A 12,449-nucleotide genomic window follows, 5' to 3' on the forward strand; every position below is an offset into this window, starting at 1 on the left:
AAATAATCAGGGCTATTATTTTCCCTGTTTCCTTGTTTGAAGACATGAATACAACAGAAAACCATCAGGGAGAACTGGAATGGAAAACTCAAGTCTTACGACACACAAATAAGGTGTCAGGTAACTATTTCCAGCTTGGAATGTGAAGCAGATGTTACAGGTAAGGTAGCCAAAGTATAATGGTCAAGATTTTCATAATGAAAGGGAACTCTGGAAAAGTGGAGCTATGGTGTACTGAAGCATGGGTCGTTCATCATGCTTCACTCGGGAGATGCAGAGGTGCAAGAGCAACATGGATAAAAGCAGTAGGAAGAGAGCAGACTATTTCCTGCAGAGCAGGAGTGAGAATTGTGCAGCCCTCAGGATGTTGCCGAAATTCAACTCTTAGAAACCTTAGCCAGTATAGGCAATGTCAAGGGACCATGGGAGCTACAGTTCAGCCAACATCGGGAGGGCTGAACAATTCCCACTTCTGCTGTAGAGGAACCTGTTTGGAAGTGAACCACTCTGAGTGATTAGAAAAGGGATTTTCTACTGAAAAATACTTTCCATGTCACTGAAAGAAGACTTACTGAAAGAACTGGACCTGGCTCAAGAGTGAAAGATGAGTTAATAACAGAAGTCCTCCATCTTTCTGAAATGAGTACCAAATATCACCCATAGAGAAATTAGAAACTGAGCCAGTTATCTTTCTAAAATATCTGGGAATCAACATGGGTGGAATACTCTTTTGAGAATGATAGAGTGAAGGGCAGTGTAGGTGATGGCACAGCTGCCCATTCCTCATCCTGTACAATTGCATTGTACTAGGTTCAGTCCAGCTTTTCTTGGAAGCTAAAATGGCTTCCTGTCCAAACAGCTGTCTGTGGATGAATCATGGAGCTAAAAGCTTGCACTTGGTGGGAGGTCAGAAAGCCAGGAGCAGGTTCTAGCTACCCCCCCCCCCCACCAAATACTAACATAAACAGTGGTAGAAGGGAGAAAGCACTGCATGTCATAAACTGAGCTAGATTAGTATGGGGTGCATTTTGGTGAGTATGGATGCAGAAACCCAGGATCAGATCTATGCTGTCAGCCTAACTTATGTTGCAAACTTGTGGTGAAGATAAAATGAGATCATGCCATCCTTAAAACTAGCTGGAAATCAGAACTTAGAAAACTCATATGAAAGCAGGATGAGACCAGTGTAGGCAAGCTACACATTCCATAGCAGGTGAGTTTGAGATTGACCCAAATGCAGTTTGAGATTACAAAACATGATGCTCTAAACTTCTCATTTTGACATAACTTTTTCTTGGAACCAAGAATGAGTTGTGCAGTGCTTTTCTTTCCACCCCCACCCCCTGCTCTGCATTAGGCTAGGGATCAATACTTCTAAAATTATTGTTGTGTTGCTATTTAGAACTGATGTCTGCTCTGTTCCTTAGATGTTATGCTGTTGTCTAGCTGATTCTCAATGGAGTCGCATTTATTAACTCAGAGAGAGGTTTAGCCGAGCCAAGCATATTTTACCTGCTGACTGACCCAATAAACTAGATCTTTAATTCATTTTATGGGATTCCCTTTTTTGTTGACATGGTGATGCAGAGCACACGAAGTAAAATCTAGTGTTAGATTTTGGTTTATTATTGATGGCTCTCAGTTGCATAGGTCTTAAATGGTTCCGTTAGCATTTTTTGTTTTCTTTTTTTTTTCCATTAGTATTTCTTTTTAAGATGCACTAAATTGGACTGAGAATCTTTACTTTTTTAAAAGCACAGCACACCCTTCTGTGACCCCTCTGTCACATGAGTTAAGAGCCAAAGGCCTGGCTATATGAAAAGGTCTTTGCCTGCTGGAGGAAGGAGAGCTGAGATGGGGGCAACCAAACCTCCCATAGGAGAGTGTTCCACAGCAGGACAGCAGCCATCAAGAAGTCCCTCTTCCATATTGTTAACAAACATGCCTGTTACAGAGGTGGGACCTCTCCCATATCCTCAACAAACATGAGTATAAGTTGAGACTTGTTGGAAGGTGGGACTTGTTGGAAGTGAAACTCTCCCATATCCTCAACACATATGCCTGTAACAGAGATAGGACTTGTCGGAAGTGCAACAACACTTAGCACTGAAGAATCAAGAATGCCTCAGGGAAAACAGTAGCAATAGGGTTAGAAAGTAAGAGTGATCTAACATGTCCTCCCAGCTTCTCTACCTATCCTGTTCCGTCTATGGGATGACAGTCTTTGGGATGTTTCCATCTCTTCTTCTTCTTCCCAGGGTCCTCTTATCTCTTTCTTAGAATGCAGCTAGATTAGCATCCTGAGTAACTTTCCTCTCGTTAGAATGGAGTCCCTATAAGGTACCTCTACACTGTAGAAATAATGCAGTTTGACACCACTTTAACTGCCATGGTCCCATCCTACAGACTCCTAGGATTTGTAGTTTTGTGAGGTACTCTTTGGCAGAGAAGGCTAAAGAAATTGTAAGATTACATATCCCATGATTTCATAGGATGGAGCAAGAACACTTACAGTGGTGTAAAAGTACATTATTTATACACGGTAGATGCACACTAAGGGGGCAGTCACACTACAAAAATAAGCCAGTGTGAAACTGGGTTATTTCCTTGACATTCACACTGACATCAAATGCACTTGGTGCATTTGAGGCGGGGCTTTCCAAAAACCCACTTAACCCAGGATATTGAATAACAGGGTTGTTGTTTTTTTCTGGGTTTTCCCAAAAGATGGCATCACCACCAATGTGAATGTGATATCAAATCAATTTGGAGCGCTAAATGATTCGTCCCAAAAAGGGAGGGGTTTCATAAGCTTGGGGGGGGGGGGTCCTTTGCCTATTAGCTCCCTCCTGGCAGCTTCTTGTCACCACTTCCCTGACCAGGTGAGGTCCTCCTTTTCCAGAATCTGTCCTCCATTTCCACAAATCAGAAACAGGGTGAACAGAAGTGCTCCTTTTCCAGGACATGTCTTCCATTTCAGCCAGGAGGAATTCAAAACTGACCCCCACTTTATGTTGGGGGCTTTGCCACTGCTCTCTCTCTCTCTGTGTATTGTTCACCTTCATTTCTGACTTATGGTGACACTTCAGCCACCCTATCACCCTATTTTGGCAACATTTCTTCAGAAGGGATTTGCCATAGCCATCCTCTGAGGCTGAGACAGTGTGACTCTCTCTCTCTCTCTCTCTCTCTCACACACACACACACACACTCCCAATTTTTATTTGTTTTATTTCACTAAAAGACCCAGAATAAACAACCTCCACCACCCCATAAAGCCACCTCATAAATTTAAATAAGGATGTAAAAGGCACTGATGACTGATTCTCATAGCTCATGGAGAGAGGGATAGCGTAGATCCATGCCATTTCATTAACTTTAAAAAAAAAAAAGTGGCTCCCTTTTAATCTGAAACAATTGTGAGTGTGACCAGCAACAGGGTTCAAATGCTTCGGAGATATTCAGTAACCGAGAACATAATGAGAACACCAATCTGGTATTGCTTCAGAATGGCAAACCAGATCTCTTTGGGACATAAAAGTGAATTTCAATGCCCCCTAAGCTATTGGTGTCTTCCCTCCTTAATCAGGACCTCTAACTGCTGCACGCAGTAGGATCAAGAGGAAGTGAAAGAAAAGATCTTAAAATTTAGGATCTCAAATTGTCATTCTACTGTTATACTACCACTACTTCAATATGGTAGAAGCACAAAACAATAACTAGAAATATGGAAAGAGTTGATAATTGAGGCACATAATTTTATCCACAGACTACAGATCACATCACAGGCATTTTAAAAAATGGCTTCCCTGTCCCAGATTGTTCGTACCAAGAAGGTTAAAAATGTTCCCCTGCTTACTGATGAGGCATACTGATGAAATTTCAATTTACAAGCATTTCTATTACTTTTTCTTAACCTAGCATAAGGAAGAAGTAAAAATCCAAGGTAGTAAAATAGGGTGGGCCTATCTTCCAAAATGATTGGCTGCATTGTGAAAACATTTTAAAACTTCATACTTCATCAAACTCATTTTAAACATTGTTATCAAATAAGTAAACTGTTGGGTTCGTTTGCTCTGGCTTAGAGAAAGGAACTTTGTTTTGAACTGGCTGCTTAATTATATAGTAAGCTTGCCAAGGAAAATATTTGTGCTGCATCGTGCTGAGTCAATATATGGTACAGCATAAACAACATGCTCATTTGTTTGGTGTGATGGTTTGTGTCATGGAGTTGCTAAGAATGTGACCGAAACACGGCTGTCTGTCCTCCTGCAAGCTCCCAAGAGCATGTTTATTGCACTGTGTTTATGATAGCAGAGAGATAATGGCTTTGTCACAGATTTATGGCAATGTTTTTGTTTTGTTTTGAATTCCATGTGCAGCTGAAGAACTTAATCTGTAGATGACGTGACATTGACACCCCTATTATATTTAGTCTTATGGTTTGCCTTCCTTCATGTTAGATTAGGATGAGCAATGTAGGAGAACTGGAGCCTCCCTATCTTGCTAGTGCATTTCCTGGCTGTTCCCTATTGGAGAAAGCATGCTGGGTTGGCTAGACCCTTGATCTGGTTCAGTGGGGCTCTTGCGTGTATGGGCCAGGCTAAATGTTATTTTTGTTGCAGAGGTTTAGTCTCTTTACTGACTTGCAGCTGTATTTTTTAAATATAAAATTCAGGACTTATCCAAAAAGGAAGAAAGTCCCTGGAAGAATCTAGACTTTCCAGTTCTTTTTTGTTTTGATTTTATAAAGAAAACAAAAACAATGTCCCCAGAGGAACTACACAGATTCAGCCCAGACAATGGAGATTTTCACATGGAGGAAAGTGATGAGAGCATAGCGGGATGCTCCCAACACTATCGTGCAATTGTGTTTGAGAAGATTTTCAAATGACGTCACATGACATCACAATAATCCTGTGTCATTATCCTGTGAATAAATCAGAATTCTAGGGCCACTTTCTATTCACAGGAAAGTCCCATGAATAAAAAGGAGTGCTAGAATTCCTCTTTATTCATGGGTTAATGACATGATTATCGCAACGACATGCGACGTCTGAAAATCTTTGCACAATAGTGACGGGAGCATCCCGCTATGTTCCCATCACTTTTCCCCATGTGAAAATCTCTGATGATGAAATAAAAATAGTTAAAGAGCTCCCAAACCTTGGATCAAACAATCAGAATGGAGACTGCAATCAAGAAATCAGAAGAAGGCTAGGAATAGGAAGGGCAGCTATGAAAGAACTAGACAAGATCTTAAAGTGTAAACATAAACAGCAGAGCACTAAAGTTAGAATCGTACAAGCCATTATATTCTCCATGGATGTGAGAGCTGGACAGTGAAGAAAGGAAGTAAGAGGAAAATCAATTCATTTGCAATGTGGTGCTGGAGAAGAGTGCTGATGATACCATGGACAGCCAAAAAGACAAATAAGTGGGTTCTTGAGCAGTTGAAGCCATATTTTTTCCTGGAAGCTGATCAAATTAAGGCTGCCGTACTTTGGCCACATCATGAAACGGCATGACTGGTTAGAAAGGACAATAATGCTAGGAAAGGTGGAAGGCCATAGAAAGAGAGGAAGACCACATGCCAGATGGATAGAGTCAATTAGGGAGATCACAGGCATGAAACAACAAGACTTAAGCAGAGCAGTGGAGGATAGGGGGCTTGGAGATATCTCATCCACAGGATCATCATGAGTCGGGAATGAATCAAGGGGAGTTTAAAAAAACACAATTGTTTTATATCCAAACGCTTTTAAAAAAACATCCTTGTTTTCCCTCACTCCCCTCCTTTGTGTACTTCCTCCAGACCCTGAAACAACCCTCCCACTGATCATGTGTCACATCTAGATTCAGGCAATACAGTTTTTTCCTCCATATTCGCTAGGGTTAGGGGAACAAGAATATGGAAACCCACAAATAACAAAAACACTGTTTTTACCTGAGAGGACACCTCTCTAGGAATGTCTAGGTCCTCTAGTGCAACTCTGTGGTCAATGTCCAACATACACTGACCATAGAATGGCACTGGAGTAGCTACAAATGGTCTTTCAGTGCAACTTTTAGTTAAAGTTGACCACAGAGTTGCACCAGAGGACCAAGACAGTCCTAGAGAGAACAATATCAATGAAATCCGTGAATAATCAAATCCGCAAATATCAAAGCCGCAAATATGGAGGGATGACTGTATTTCTGAAACTGACTTTCATCAATTTCCACTGAGCCCTTTGGAATTATTATTCAGGCATTATAGTCAAAGTGGCAAAATTCTTTTGCAGTTGTACACTAGTTAAGCATAAGAATCATTTTCTTTTATTGTTAGCATTCCTCTTTCTCTCACTTGATCTCTGTTGAATCTCTGTGTTTCTTGGTGGTGGCCATCTTCACTAGTTCCAATATAGCACAAACAGGTGCTGTGCATTTCTCTTCCTTCTCAGTGGTGTTACAGAAGTGGGGCTTGAGAAATCCCTCTTTGCAAAAGTGTTGGAGAATTTTGTTTAGCTCAAAGAAGCTTGCGAAAGGTGGGTAACATCGATACTTTTCAAACCAGTTTATACCAAGAAAAACTACCAAGGAATGTCAGTTTAATACAACTTCAGTTTTTATTCGGACATTTATAAGATAGTAAGCACAAACACTAGAACAGACTTATAGATTCACATCTAAGGCTACAGAAAGAGTTTTTGGAAAAATTGGATATAGACAATGAAAGGATTAATATGAAAATAATTACTTGTTTAGCAGAGAGCTGTTCATAGAAAAGGACTGCCTGCTGCTTCAAGCAAGGGGGCGACAATAAAAATCAATCTTGCTGGCAAATGTGAAAAGGGGGGAAAGCCTTCAGCTAGCAGCCAGGTTTCCCAGGAAAAAGTTCACTTAAAACAAAATCATAGAGACTCAGACAAGAAGGAAAAGAGGAGGACAGAGAAAAAAGATGGGAAATGCTGTTCCCAGAGAAATAACCCAGAAAGTTAACTTTGGCGCTTTACAGACCGCCCAAAAGGGTGGTCTGCCAGCGCCCTCATTTGCTGCGTGGAGGAGCCCCAGTGGCCAAACCACGCGACTCCTCCGCGCAGCAAAAAGAAGCCACAAAAAGCGGCTTCTTTTTGCAGCACCATTATGATGCCGCAAAGCGCCATTGGCGCACTTGCAGCATCATAATGGTGCCGAGATGTGCGGACACTAAGCGTCTGCTACATCAAAATGGCAGCACCCATGTAGAATGGGCGCCACCATTTTGTACATGCTCGGCACTTACTAAGGTTAGGGGCATCCGGAAAGGACGCCCCTTCCTAACCCTAGTATGTGCTGAGCACATACTTTTTGGCGTTCTGGAACCCGCCTTTGAAAGGGAAAAAATGAAGAAACTCAGCAATAGCTGAGGAAACACTTCCACAATGAAGTGACCAAAGGAGATTATTGCACAGGAAATCCGCGCTGGGATAGATGCAGGTTGTAACCATCTGGAACGGATCTTATCGCATTACCTGGTGCCTGGGCAGTAGGCAGCCCATACCTAACCTGGGCTACTCCATCACCTTTTAAAGAACAGGATTTTCCCTTTCCTGAAAAGCTGCTGGAAAAGCCCTGATTGGATATAGGCTGCCTACTGCCCAAGCTCCCAGCTGTGCAATAAGATTTGTTCCAGATGGTTACAACCCACATCCATCCTGGCGTGGATTTCCTGTGTGATAAACTCCAAAGGCATCTCAAACTGGAGATGTATTTATACTCAGAAATCCTGTCCTAAAGCATATCACAAAAGGGGTGAAAAAAGTTTTGTTGGTATCCTAGGAACAGATGCAAACTGATAGCGTTTTAGCACCGAGGTGTTAAGAAACTGATAAAATCTGAAACAACTTCCTTTGATTTGGGAATAGGAAAGGGGGAATGGAAGAGAATTTTAAAAGGTTGGATGGGTTCCTGCTTCTGTCTCTTGACAAATGCTCTCCTTATTTCTCCTCATTCCCCTTCCCATAGTAAATGCAAAATAAGCTGGTGGGAGCAATGTGTCATATTACGCATTACCATGGCACTTGTCCCCCCTAGGTCAAGCAACCCCAACACTTGGTGCCTTTTAGCTTCTTTGGGTCTTTATGAGCTCAAAAAACACCTGTCAGGTAATCCCGACTTCCAGTCATGTTCCCTACTAGATATGAATTATTATTATATATATCTTCAACATAGCATACATGAGGGTATGCTATGACACGTAATAATGGACAATCCTTGAAGAAAGTGTGGGATTGATAAAGAAAGAGAGATTATATATCGTAACTGAGCATATAAATTAGATTTGTGAAGGAAAGAAATAACTGGGACAGAGGAAGAGACTTGGAAATGTCCCCCCTCCTTTCTTTGGGCTAGAATTCTCTGGGGTCCTGCTGGATGGAAGTTTCTGGGAGCTATAGTCCAAAATGGGAATGCTTCCATACTCCAAAAAGAAACTTGAGGCTCCAGTCCAGGAGAACTGTCCAAAGCTTCGGCTCAGAAAGGTTACTAATCTTCCTTGTCATGTGTCATGACATTCCTGTTTGTGTCTAGAAGTATTTTGTCCAGGGGCCCAGCTATGATCCAAGACCATTAGTCAATTTAATTGCCACAAGGGTTATAAGTAAATGCAAAGATTCCATGCTATTCCATAGTTCTGTCGGCTTCTAACCTGGGGTCAAGTGCATTTGGCATTTCCCTCAACAGACTGTCACATGTTTGGATGTTAAGAACTTCCCATTCCCCTGGTGTTCTTTTCTTGGAGACATGCTGTATCATCCTGCTAATTATCCACAGGATACTGAAGACTTCCAAGTCCTCTTCACTGTAACCCAACTCTGCCTGCCGTGTTCCTTGGCATCTCCTATCGTAAACTAAATCCAACTCCAATTTAAAGCTGGTAAATTTAGCTGTCAGTGATATCACTGCCAAGGAGGATGAATGACACTCTTTCCATTCACATATCCCCACTGGCTTTGCATGGTATAGTTCTGTTCTTCCCCCACATTGTTTGTTTATGGAGGATGTTGCTCCCCCACATCCAAGGTTCATGAAAATTCAGCATGTGCTATAACAGGCAGAAATATCCTTGCAAGTACATTTGCATCCAGTCTGTAAAAAAGCCGAGCTCTTGGTTGGCCACTAAATAAATTTAGCAGGCTTTATAAGAGATAAATTTGCCATATTTCAACTGTTTTGATTTTATTTACTCCACATATATAAAATTGTCGGTCATGGCTATCTTTTGGCGGAACACTGGAACAGTGTGCATATTTTCTGTGAGAGAAAAGCTACATTGTTTACGCAGGCATTTATTCCCAGGGCAGTAATTAGTGTCACACACTCACTCTCACTTTTTAATGGTTGTTGGAACAGTTTAATCCTTTGTTGTGTTTAAATGGCTTGATATTGCTTTTTATTTTGTTGTTGATGTGTGCCTTCAAGTCATTTCCAACATATGGTGACCATAAGGTGACCCTATCATGTGGTTTTCTTGGTAAGTTTCTTCAGCAGGTGTTTGAGGCTGAGAGAGTGTGACTTGCCCAAGGTCACCCAGTGGGTTTACATGGCAGAGCTGGGATTCGAACCCTGATCTGCAAAACCACAGTCCAACACTCAAACCACTTCAATCAATGCTGTTTTCTCTTTCTAAATATGTGCTTACACACTCAGAAACTGAATAGTATGATACCAATATTAGCACCTTATCAGTGTGAAAAAGGGGGAAAATCATCTGCGAAGTTTAATAAGCTGATTCCATTTAGTTCACATCTGGATCTCTAGTAAATTTAATTATGTATATTGGGCTATTGACTTTTTGGAATAAGAAACTTCCCAGAACATAGCAAGTGCATCTAAGGTGGACTGATACCCATGAAAGCTCATGCTAAAATAAGTCAGTTAGTTTAATAGTGCCTGATTCCTTCATTCCTTGCCCCATATCTGTTTTATTCTGAAACAAACTAACACAGCTCTCTGAAAACATGCCAAGAATTTTAGTTAAGGTTTGTGAAAGTAAAGATAAGTTAATAGGAATTCTCCTAGAGATTCTAAAAACTGTAGTTGAAACATAGTGTGAAGATTAGAGGCAACAATGAACATTGCATTTAATGAATAACATTATTTAATGTTGCAGTAGGGGAAATGAACAAAATTAGTAAAGAGAATACCTGGTTAATCTAAACCAATTCAAATCTCCAGGGTAAAATGACCTACATCCAAGAGTATTAAAAGAACTGGAAGAGGGAATCTCAGAGCCATTGTCAATAATCTTTGAGAGCTCCTGGAGAAAAGGAGTAGTCCCAGAAGACTAGAAGAAAACAAATGTTGTCCCCATCTTCAAAAGGGGAAAAAAGAGGACCCAAATACCACCCAGTTAGTCTGACATCAATACCAGGAAAGATTCTAGAACAGATAATTAAACAGAGTCTGTGAACATTTAGAAGGGAATGCTATAATAAAAAAAAGTCAACATGGGTTTCTCAAAACATGGGTTTTTCTTTTTTTTCTTTTGATAAAATTATCAGCTTGGTAGATGAAGGGAATGCTGTGGATGTAGCATATCTTGATTTCAGTAAGGCCTGCGACAAAGTTCCCCATGATATTCTGGCAAACAATCTAGTAAAATATGGGCTGGACATGGAACCATTAGGTGGGTTTGTAATTGGTTGACTGGTGAAACCCAGAGGGTGCTCAGCAATAGCTCCTCTTCATCATGGAGAGAAATGGCTTGTGGGGTGCCACAGGGTTCTGTCCTGGGCCCAGTACTATTCAACATCTTTATAAGTGACTTGAATCCAGGGCATGCTTGTAAAATTTGCAGATGGCACCAAATTAGGAGTAGCTAATACCCCAGAGGACAGGATCAAATTTTCAAAATGACTTTAATAGATTAGAAAAATGGGCCAAAACTAACAAAATCAATTTCACCAGGGAGAAATGTACAGTACTAGACTTAGGGTGAAAAAAATGAAATTCACAGATATAGGATGCACGACACCTGGCTTGACAAGAGTACATGTGAAAGGGATCTTGGAGTCCCAGTAGACCAGAAGTTGAACATGAATCAACAGTGTGATGTGCCAGCTAAAAAGGCCAATGTGATTCTAGGCTGCATCAATAGAAGGATAGTGTCTAGATCAAGGGAAGTAATAGTGCCACTATATTCTGCTTTGGTCAGGCCTCATATGGAATGCTGCATCCAGTTCTGGGTACCACAATTCAAAAAGGATGTTGAGAAGCTGGAGTGTTTCCAGAGGTGTGTAGTCAAAATGGTGAATGATCTGGAAACCATGGGAGCTAGGTATGTTTAGCCTAGAGAAGAGATGGTTTAGAGATGATATGATAGCCCTGTTTAAACATTTGAAGAGGTGCCATACTGTTTTCTGCTTGTTTTCTGCTGCTCCAGAGACTAAGAAATGGAGCAATGAATGCAAACTACAGGAAAGGAGATTCCAGCACAACATGAAGAACGTCCTGACAATAAGAGCCGTTAGACAGTGGAACACACTCCCTCTGAGAGTTGGTGGAGTCTTCTCTTTGGAGGTTTTTAAATAGAGACTGGATGGCCATCTGTCAATGATGGTTTGATTGTGTATTCCTGCATGGCAGGGGGTTGGACTGAATGACTTAAGGTGTTTTCCAACACTATGATTCTAAATAATATGACTATATATGTATGATTCACATTATGTCTTCAATAAGCTTGCAATAACCTATTTGTCCTGCTCTTCTGATGTCCAAGAAAATTTATGTAGGTTCTCATATAGACCATTTACAGATAATTTAGTATCTATGTTCACATAGGTAGGAAAGTCTGGTAGAATCACAGTAAAAAGTTTATCATCTATTTGTCTTCCAGAAGAAAAGTCATGTAAAATATAACATGCATTGTGGCAAATGGGTAATATGCTTTCTAATATTTAGTAAAAACACTTCCTGGTTCTATAACCATACAACACAAAAGTAAACTTGTAAAATTGGTGGAAATATTCCTCTATTGGCTCAAAATGAGGAATTTAAGCTGGAACCCTACATCTATTTACTTGGAAGTAAGTTCCACTTAAGGTTGAGTAGACATTTGTAGGAGTAGACTGTTAATCCACTAGCTCCTCTATTGCTCTTAGCAGGGTTTGAATGCTGACATCAAATAATTTTAAAATAGTTTTTTGTGGGCTTTTCAGGCTATGTGGCCATGTTCTAGAAGAGTTTATTCCTGATGCTTCACCAGCATCATTCTTTGATGATACCAGCCACAGATGCTGGCAAAACATCAGGAATAAACTCTTCTAGAACATGGCCAAATAGCCTGAAAAACCCATAAAAACTATGGATGCCGACCATGAAAGCCTCCGACTTCACAATTTTAAAATAATTTTAAAATAAAAGATTACACCTGTGAGAAACCACAGTGTAACATTACAGACAATAGAGTATAATTCAAAACAAGAACC

The sequence above is a fragment of the Sceloporus occidentalis genome, unplaced genomic scaffold (genome assembly GCF_023333645.1).
Source record: "Sceloporus occidentalis isolate IW3139 unplaced genomic scaffold, rSceOcc1.0.p SCAF_1, whole genome shotgun sequence".
Classification (NCBI taxonomy): domain Eukaryota; kingdom Metazoa; phylum Chordata; class Lepidosauria; order Squamata; family Phrynosomatidae; genus Sceloporus; species Sceloporus occidentalis.